This window comes from Schistocerca americana, chromosome 3, assembly GCF_021461395.2.
Source record: "Schistocerca americana isolate TAMUIC-IGC-003095 chromosome 3, iqSchAmer2.1, whole genome shotgun sequence".
In the NCBI taxonomy this organism is placed as follows: Eukaryota; Metazoa; Arthropoda; class Insecta; order Orthoptera; family Acrididae; genus Schistocerca; species Schistocerca americana.
In genome coordinates this window covers 478537141-478547030 of record NC_060121.1, presented here as the reverse complement: position 1 = coordinate 478547030, position 9890 = coordinate 478537141, and the positions used below count along the sequence as shown (strand labels likewise).

General features: G+C 42.0%; 1 non-coding gene across 1 annotated transcript; it reads right to left on the bottom strand.

Moving 5' to 3' along the window:
- Positions 1-3266: 3266 nt before the first annotated feature.
- Trnas-gga lies at positions 3267-3350 on the bottom strand. The gene is given in 2 exon segments: positions 3267-3301; positions 3311-3350. It is a non-coding gene; the product is annotated as a tRNA-Ser (tRNA).
- Positions 3351-9890: the final 6540 nt, after the last annotated feature.

Here is a 9890-nt window from a genome sequence, read left to right as displayed (position 1 = left end):
TCTCCAGAAGAGCATGTTATCTACCCGAAAACCTAATATCTAATGTCCTTTTGCGAGCCAAATTTGTAGTAAGTGTCTGCATAACACGTATTGGCAACATAAACGCAGATAGGTTATGCATCACTTCAAATACCATGCATATAAAATTGTATTTCTCTTTATGGTGCCTTTTTACATCTTAACGTGACTTTCCGCTTAAGAAAGCACTTACATACTTTTTATCATCAATAGTGGCACGCCTGAGGGCATGATGCCAACTTCATTGAAGAAACATATCTGTTGTTTGGAGACTTTCTGTAACAAATTGCACGTCTTAAAGATTTGATTATTACAGTATTTAGTTTTCCAGTTTCTAATACTTCGTATGCCTTTGTTTTATCCTTTAATGGAATAGCTAATCACTGCCCGAATGTAAAAGTATAATAATTTTTCTGGTCTATCTATCCATGTCCAAATCACACTGCAATTTTGATGTCATACAACAAGAGCGCAGCCTTTCTCTTACACTTGTTCCCACATAGTTCATTTGTTCTTCTTTAGAAACTTGCAAAATCCTATGAACTAGATTCATGTGAGCGTGTAACAGGAAAATATTGTCTTTTGTATTCTAGCAAATACTCAGTTTTTTACTTAACCACTACATTGTGGCCACCAAGTACGACCATATTTGGTCAACACTCTCAGATATCTGCAGTGCGACATACGGTTTAGAGAAATCACTGATACGCATTCAGCTCCTCACGTAAGTTTTGAGACTGGCAGCTTTTACAACGAAATATTCGAAGAGGAATATTCTATCCGCATGGAAAACTTCAAGAATATTACAAGGGATTTCACCTCAAGGGCGGTTTGTCATGTGCAGATCCAGTGAACATTTATCAGTTACAATACTTTACCAGTCAGGAATTTAGTTTGCAGTGTTCGGTAAGGTTTTAGGCCATCTTGAAACGGAGGATGTAGTCGAAAGCAACCTACCGTCGTCCGCAGCTCGTGGTCGTGCAGTAGCGTTCTCGCTTCCCAAGCCCGGGTTCCCAGGTTCGATTCCCGGCGGGGTTAGGGATTTTCTCTGCCTCGTGACGACTGGGTGTTGTGTGATGTCCTTAGGTTAGTTAGGTTTAAGTAGTTCTAAGTTCTAGGGGACTGATGACCATAGATGTTAAGTCCCATAGTGGTCAGAGCCATTTGAACCAACATACCGTCTTGCTGGAAATAAAGCTTTTAATGTATCGTAGGCTTCTCCGGCTGACAGGAGAATGCAGTACACAGCCTGCCGGATACACTATGCAGTGTGCCTTGTCTGGCGCAGGAATCTAGTGGGAGTGATAAGTGGCTGAGGAGTGCATACGTACCTTCTTAAGCAAATGTAATTCAACTTATTAGTACATGTAGTAAGCCCTATGTAGTGCTTCGGTTTAGAGCGCTTGTTTTTTGTAAATTTTGCATATGCTTGTTAGCTTCCTGCTGGGCGAACATAGTATGTGAGTGCAGAAAATAGGGTTCAGTGCGTTATTCCTTGCTATTTACTAACCTCATTGTGGAAAATTCCAGTACCCGACAGGATGAGTCAGAGAATGAGGACACTTGTAATAATGTTAGAAATAACAACTGATCCAGGTTTTATAAGCCGTGACAACAATAGACAGTGGTCAGACACATCAGGGTGGGAAGGGGAGGGGGAGGGTAATAGACGTAGGGGGCAGATGACGTGACTCGACCGTCAGGAGCCGGCCGGAGCGGCCGAGCGGTTCTAGGCGCTACAGTCTAGAACCGCGCGACCGTTACGGTCGCAGGTTCGAATCCTGCCTCGGTCATGGATGTGTGTGATGTCCTTAGGTTAGTTAGGTTTAAGCAGTTCTAAGTTATAGGGGACTGATGACCTCAGAAGTTAAGTCCCATAGTGCTCAGAGCCATCTGAACCATTTTTTTTTCAACCGTCAGCATCACAGCAGGAAACCAAAACCTGAATGTGTGGACCCCTGAATGTTTGGCCGAGGAATGGATCATAGCGAAATTCAAGAAACCCAGCTTATCTGGTATAATAACAGATTCAACGTACTTGGCATGTCTGGAAACTAAGTACTGTTGCATTGTATCGCCACAGCAGCACCAGTATTGCACTTCCGCACGTTCGTACTCCGCTCTTTGGTTCATTGTCTTTCCACTGACGCCATTACAATCGGTATGTTGTGTTTACGTTTGTCAGTGATCGTTCAAAATGTTAAACACAATCTCTGAGGCCGTCCTGGGGTGCCTTCTATTGTCAATGATATTTCGGTCGGGAAAGTGAATGACAAAATTCGTGGAAAAAAAGAATAGTTCACAATAAGAGTGCTTTGAGATGAGTTTCCACAAATTTTCAAAACTGGTTTATCACAAATCGCTTTGATTTTCACAAATTGACTCCTAAAAATGCTGAAGCATGTTTGCAAAAAGAAGTGATAGTGCTTTGACATTTCTCACCCGATACAGTGATGAAGGAGATGAATTCTTAAACAGGACTGTGACTCGTGACGAAACTTGCGTTTGTCATGTCACTCTAGAATCAAAATAACAGTCGATGGAGTGGAGGCACTCATGACACCCAAAAAACAAACATTCAAAATAACATCGTCAGCAAACAAAATCGTGAGCATTGTGTTCTGGGACAAACTGTACGTTTGAAGCACAGCGTTGTATCGTAGTGAAACATCGACTATGGGAAAACAGGAACAGAAGAGAATCGAACCATGTGCAATGTGGTGTTGGAGAAGAATGTTACAAATTAAGTGTATTGATATGATGAAGAATGGGGAGATTTTTTGCAGAATTGGTGAAGAAAGGAGCATATGGGAAACACTAGCAAGAAGAAGGGACATAAGAACAGGACATACGTTATGACTTCGGTGACTATCCTCCACGGTACACGGTATTAGAGGGACCTGTAGAGAGTGAAAACTAAAATGGAAGAGAGAGACTGGGATGCCTCTAGCAAATAGATGAGAACGGATAATGCAAGCAAGTGCTCCTTTGAGACGAATGTGGGTGGGTTCTCAAAAAAAAAAAAAAAAAAGTAAGTATATTGCTGCCTGCGCATTACGACCACGCACACCAATGCGCATTCGTTTTTTGATCGCGTGCGCGGGATTGGATCCAGGAAGTCAATATATATTTTTTCTAGATGGTTCAAATGGCTCTGAGCACTATGGGACTCAACTGCTGTGGTCATAAGTCCCCTAGAACTTAGAACTACTTAAACCTAACTAACCTAAAGACATCACACACATCCATGCCCGAGGCAGGATTCGAACCTGCGGCCACAGCGGTCGTGCGGTTCCAGACTGTAGCGCCTTTAACCGCTCGGCCACTCCGGCCGGCTTTTCTCTAGACACTCTGACGCTAACCACCACTTACTGACTGAACAAGTATTACGTGTCGGCATCATAGTCCCAATATTTGCGTCCATCCATTTCTAAATAAATTCTTCTCTGATCATTGTACACCTCAAGATTTTAAACATGGCTGCAACAGCAACTGTTGAAATTCTTCACGATAAAGGATGACCCTGTGCCTATAGTCATGTTGTACAAATGGAGAAGATGTCTTAATTATTGACGACGCCCTTGGCACAATTGTTTTATTAATCTCGATTGCATGATGTAATTTTAGATTTTTACTTCTGATGAAGGTATATTTATATGTACCGAAACCTTGGTCAAGAATTTGAATAAATTTGAATCGTGCAACTGTTTTTGGCTGTCATCCTTTATCATTGTACACCTCTTATACATCCTTAGGTAGCCACCCATTGGCGACTGGCGGTAACTGTCGAATAAAAGGGTAACCCATCCGGCCGAAACCACTATTATGAAGCGCTGGGTGTGTCTATGCGGAAAAATATAGTACACCATTCTTGAGAGCTCTTGGCTTCACCTCCTCTTCCGTGGTCAGTTTATCCCTTATGGTAGAGGTCGTCAAACTTTCTTCATAGCGGTCCGGATAACTAACAAAATGCTAGCAGCATCATCGTTCTGTATAATACTTACAAGCCAGAACGATATATCTGGCAAAAAGACGAAGAACTAAATTCTGTATCCGTGTTAATCATGGGTGAGTGGTGTGTAACCAACATTCTTATTTGCTATAAAAGTTGTCGAAGAAGCTGATGTTATCAAAAATTTTTAATATAAATACGTGGAGTTCACGCTACACGATGTGGAATCCAGACCAGTCGGTGCATCAAACACTTCGTCTGCTAGAAAACAATCCGTTATCAATGAAATTTACATATGTCTTTTGACTGCAAAACAAAATGATTCCGAATAAAATGTTAGCCTTGAATATAGCTAATCTTCATCTTAGCCTTGCAAACAATCACTGTACCAAAACTGTTACTGTAATTACAGAGCAAATGAACATTAAATTAACGCAGCTAACTTTCTGATAAAACTGTTTGACAATTCACAGGATAGTAGTTTACTGAACTCTTCTACTGGTATTAAGCCTCTGAACTGATAGGACAATATTTTCTCAAATACACTCTGACAACCACTGTGCCTTACAATGAACATGAACTCTGTTGCCGGCCGCGGTGGCTGTGCGGTTCTAGGCGCTCCAGTCCAGATGAAAATATGGAACTAAACTTTACAACAGTTAAACAGAGAAAAATGACTCCAAGTTTAACTATGACTCATTAAATCATGACAACAATTCTCCTTTTCATAAAGTTCTCACTCCTAGACAAATAAGGAAAATTTTCCTTAATAACTTTGCTGTGTACAATTACTTTCTTTGACTCTTGTTTGAACTATAAGAAACAAATATATGTTGTCTCATAAGATTTTTAAACTTAAACCACACGCAATGTTCTTACAATAAGAAGCTGTACAGTCACAAAAATATTAAAAATAACAGTATTAGCTAAAAAATTGGCCTTTTGACGTTCTTCCATTAATATCTCACTTTTTCACTCAAAATGTTTTAGTACAACATACTTTTTTAAATAATGCTGCTACCACTACATGGCAGGCGAGCTCCCATCCTTTTCAAACCAAGTACATACCTAGACTGTCCAACGAAAACTGCTGCTCTCTACAAAACGAAGAACCACTCTGACCACCATCTCTACATCTACGTGATTACTCTGCTATTCACAATAAAGTGTCTGACGGAGGGTTCAATGAACCACCTTCAATCTGTCCCTCTACCGCCGGCCGCTGTGGCCGAGCGGTTCTAGGCGCCTCAGTCCGGAATCCCGCTGCTTCTACGGTCGCAGGTCCGAATCGTGCCTCGGGCACGGTCGTGTGTGATGTCCTTAGGTTAGTAAGGTTTAAGTAGTTCTAAGTCTAGGGGACTGATGACCTCAGACGTTAAGTCCCAAAGCGCTTAGAGCCATTTGAACCATTTGTCTCTCTACCGTTGCACTCGCGAACGGCGAGCGGGAAAAACGAGCACTTAAATTTTTCTGTGAGAACCCTGATTTCTCTTATTTTATCGTGATGATCATTTCCCCCTATGTATATGGGTGCCAACAGAATGTTTTCGCAATCGGAAGAGAAAACTGGTGATTGAAATTTCATGATAAGATCCCGTCGCAACGAAAAACGCCTTTGTTTTCATGATTGCCACTCCAACTCAAGTATCATGTCTGTGGCACTATCTCCCCTATTTCACGATAATACAAAACGAGCTGCCCTTCTTTGAACTTTTTCGATGTGAATCGGATCCCACACCGCACAGCAATACTCCAGAATAGCGCGGACAAGCGTCGTGTAAGCAGTCTCTTTAGTAGACCTGTTGCACCTTCTAACTGTTCTTCCAGTGAATCACAGTCGTTGGTTTGCTCTACATACAACATGTTCTATGTGATCATTCCAATTTAGGTTATTTGTAATTGTAATCCCTAAGTATTTAGTTGAATTTACAGCCTTCAGATTTGCGTGACTTACCGCGTAATCGAAATTTAGCGGATTTCTCCTAGTACTCATGTGAACAACTTCACACTTTTCTTTATTCAGGGTCAATTGCCACTTTTCGTACCATACAGATATCTTATCTAAATCATTTTGCAATTTGTTTTGGTCATCTGATGTCTTTTCAAGACGGCAAATGACAGCATCATCTGCAAACAATCTAAGACGGTTATTCAGATAGTCTCCTATCTCGTTATTATAGATCAGAAACAATGCGGGGCCTCTAATACTTTTTTGGGGAACGCCGGATATTATTTATGATTTACTCGATCACTTTCCACCTATTAGTACGAACTGTGACCTTTCTGACAGGACATCAAGAATCCAGTCACACAACTGAGGCAATATTCCATAGGCACGCAGTTCGGTTAGAAAACGCTTGCTAGGAACGGTGTGGAAAGCCTTCTGGAAATCTAAAAATATGGAATCAATTTCACATCCCCTGTCGATAGCACTCATTACTTTATGAGTATAAAGAGCTACGTGTTTCAAAGGAACGACTTTTTCTTAATCCGTGCTATATGTCAATAAATCGTTCCTTCGAGGTACTTCATAATGTTCGAACACAGTATATCTTCCAAAACCCTACTGCAAATCGACGTTAGTGATATGGGCGTGTAATTCGGCGGATTACTCCTATTTCCCTTTTCGGGTATTGGTGTGACCTGAGCAATTTTCCAGTGCTTAGGTACAGATCTTTCCGTGAGTGAGCGGTTGTATATAATTGCTAAATATGGAGCTATTGTATCAGCATACTCTGAAAGGAACCTGTCTGGTATACAATGTGGAACGGAGACCTTGCCTTTATTAAGTGATTTAAGATGCTTTGTTACGCCGAGGATATCTACTTATGTGTTTCTCATCTTGGCAGTTGTTCTTGGTTGGAATTCAGGAATATTTACTGCGTCTTCTACAGTGAAGAAGTCTGGGAAAATCGTGTTTAATAACTGTGCTTTAGTGGCACTGTCATCAGTGACTTCTCTGCTGTTATCGCGCAGTGAAGGTACTGGTTGCGTCTTGCCTCTGGTGTGTTTTATGTATGACCAGGTTCTTTTTGGGTTTTCTGCCAGATTCCGAGACAAAGTATCGTTGTGGAAATTATTAAAAGCATTTCGCATTGAAGTACGCTCTATATTTCGAACTTTTGCAAAACTTTGCTAATCTTGGGGATTTTACGTTATTTTAAATTTTGTATGCTTATTTTGTTGCTTCTTCAACAGCGATTTGACCCGTTTTTGTGTACCATGGGGGATCACTACCATGACTTATTAATTTATGTGGTATACATATATCTCAATTGCCGTCGATACTATCTCTCTGAAGTCATTCCACATCTTTTCTACGCTTACGTGATCAGATCGGAAGGAGTGAAGACTGTCTCTTAAAAAGGTGTTAAGATCATTTTTATCAGCTTTTTAAATAGATGTACTTTGCGGTTCTCTTTAATGGTTGGAGGTATTACGGTATTCAGCCAGCAGCAACTGCCATGTGGTCGCTAATCCCTGTATTCATCACGAAACTCCCTATTTGTCCAGGATTATTTGTTACTATGAGGTGAAGTGTGCTTTCGCAACCATTTACGCTTTGAGTGGACTCATGAACTAATTGTTCAAAATAATTTTCTGAGAAAGCATTCAGTACAATTTCGGACGACGTTTTATGACTGCCGCCGGCTTTAAACGAATAATTTTTCCAGCATATCGAGGGTAGATTGAAGTCACCACTATATTTGTATGAGTGCGGTACCTATTTGAAATGAGACTCGAGTTTCCTTTGAACTGTTCAGCAACTGTATCTTCTGAGTCGGGGGGTCGGTAAAGCGATCCAATTAATGCTTTAGTCCGATTGTCAAGTATGGCCCATACTATTTCGCAGGAACTATCTACTTCAATTTCACTACAAGGTAAACTGCTTCTGACAGCAATAAATGCTCCACCACCAACTGTATTTAATCTATCCTTTCTGAACACAGTTAGATTGTTTGACAAAAATTCGGCTGAACTTATTTCCAGCTTTAGCCAGCTTTCTGTACCTACAACTATTTGAGCTTCAGTGCTTTCTATTAGGGCTTGGAGCTCTGGTTCTTTCCCAACACATCTACGACAGTATTCAACTACAATACCGATCGTTTGTACAATTACCTTACCGTGTTTCTCCTGCCCCCTTTTAGACGGTAGCCCTTTCTGTGGTTTCCTGAGATACTTTAACCTAAAAAACCACCCAGTCCCTTCCACATAGCACCCGATACCCGTGTAGCCGCTTCCTGCGTGCAGTGGACTCCTGACCTATTAAGCGGAACCGGGAAACCTAACACCCGATGGCGCAAGTCAAGGAACCTGCTACCTGCACGGTCACAGAACCGCCTGAGTCTCTGATTCAGACCCTCCACTCAGCTCTGCACCAAAGGACCACAGTCGGTTCTACCAATGATGCTACAGATGGTGAGATCCACTTTAATCTCGCAAGCAAGACTGACAGTCTTCATCATTTCCGCTAGCCGCCCGAAACCAGAGAGAATCTCCTCCGATGCGAAGCGACACACGTCATTGGTACCGATATGAGCCATCACCTGCAGTTGGCTGCGCCCTGTACTCTTCATGGCATCGGGAAGCACCCTTTCCACATCCGGAATGGCTCCCCCCGGTATGCACACGGAGTGCACACTGGCTTCCTTCCCCTCCTTGACAGCCATGTTCCTACACTCCAGCAAACCCACCCTCTGTGAATGCCCTGACCTTTCGGACCGAGAAGCTTCCTGTGGAACAGGGTGGGCGACTACATTCGGCTTAGAGACTTTGTCAGCCACAGATAACGGTTGAAACGTGTTCGTCAAAAAAACCAGGGAGGCCATACGATCGACCCCTCGGAAAGTCTTTCGCTGCTTGCCAGACTTTGGAATGTTCTCCCTCTCGACCACGGGTGAGGGGTCTACCTTAGTGCAGGCAGTATTTGGGGGGGCCACAGCAGTGGACCGATCGGGGGACACGTGGGACGTGCTCAACTCACATCCCCGCGTCCGACCCCCCACAGTGATGCCCCTTGACAGCAACCTCAAGCTGTGTGACAGAAGACAACATAGCCTCGAGCTGTAAGCGAATGGTCATAAACTCAGCTAGCATATGTATACAGTAATCACAGTTCCTATCCATTACTGTAGTCGCTCCTGTTTGAAGCTCTTAAAAATCTGTAACAAACGACCAGTGTACTCGGCTTATTAGCAGTAGGAATTCGAAGTGCTCTCTAGCTGACGATCTATCAACACTGAGCTACACTAACCAAAACAAGGAAAAGCCTGTACGATACGAAGGTCGATATAAGGGTCGATAACAACGGCAGTACTGTACGCTACACTGTTATTGAAATAAAATGTTGTGCCTAGTAAGCATTCGAACATGCAAGAAATTACAAAAATAAACTAGTAACTAAACAGGAATCTGTAAATATAAGTCGCTCCTGTTGGAAGCTCTTAAAAGTATATAAAAACGAACTGTGTACTCGCATTATTAGCAGCAGGAACACGAGTTGTTCTCTCACTGACGGTCTATCCGACATTGACTACCTCACGCCTCTTGCAAAGGATATAATATTACAGAGGTTGAATACATTTATAAAATTCGTAACTTGATTCACATTATGGCCAAAAATATCTGAAAATCGTCATGGCAAATAGGGCAGTCCCCTTTCAACACTCTTCTTTAAATTACGAATAATTTTTTTCTCCAAATCTAGGTTGACTTCTTCATGGATTGCAACACAATACTATTTAAAATAGTGATAAAGTTTTCTCCTTCCAGTTCTGCTTCAAACAATGACAGCTTTCTCTGTCATCGTTTTATGATCCTGGGGAGATCAGCGACAGGGGCATCCATTATCTGACGTTCAGATCATTCATGTGTGATATGATTTCGGCCAAAAATGAAAACTTTGACAGCCAGGTAGGAT